Here is an 859-nt window from a genome sequence, read left to right on the forward strand (position 1 = left end):
GGGGGAGGGGGCGGGGCCGGGCAGCAAGGGGCGGGGCCAGCGGAATGCGGGTGCAGTGGGCAAGTCCTTTCTCCAGGGAAAAGGTGGATGAAGAGCAGCCTGATGGGGCCGAGAGAAAGGCCCGGGCATTGATTACAGGAAAAGTAGAGCAAACGCGCAGATCAAGTGCGGCTGCTCCAGGGAGGAGGAGAGGCTGACTCTGCCGTCAAACTTTGCAGCAGTTATATAAAAAGGCTTATTGGTGCTTTCTGGAGGGGCTTCTTTTGTTAGGAAGCGATTGCTGGATATCTGTTGTCTCGGAGAAAGTAGATTCTTGCATGAATGTCAACAGTCTCTATTTTCTTATTGATTTATTTTTTAACATGAATGTTGGCGTTACCTGTTTGGTTTTTCAGTTAGTTGTTACTGGTTGAAGCCATGGGGGTAAATGTTGGATTTTACAAGTTTCATTTTACAAAATACTTTGCCATTTCGGTTTGTTTTTGTGCTATCCACACATACGCAATGATGAGGTTTATGAATAATGTGGGGGAATTAAAGACCACTTTTCTTGAGACAATGTTTTAAAATAAACTTTTATTAGTAAAACTTTAAAAATCAGCTCAGCATAATTCTTGTCTTGCAAGTTTGTTTGTTTCTCCCACTTTTTTTTTTTTTTTTTTGGTGGTTTGCCATAATATTCTAAAGTGGTTCACATGGCTCCAAAAATACATCAAAGTTTTGAACATTTCCAAATAAAAAGCAATAGGAATAATTATGGTCTAAAATGGTAAGTTTCCTGCGATGATTCTTTGAGTCAAAAAATATTTATTCCTTGCTTACTGTGTCTACACCGACATTAGGACCTGGTCTCAGTCCT

The sequence above is a fragment of the Chinchilla lanigera genome, unplaced genomic scaffold (assembly GCF_000276665.1).
Source record: "Chinchilla lanigera isolate Chin_1 unplaced genomic scaffold, ChiLan1.0 scaffold00016, whole genome shotgun sequence".
NCBI lineage: Eukaryota > Metazoa > Chordata > Mammalia > Rodentia > Chinchillidae > Chinchilla > Chinchilla lanigera.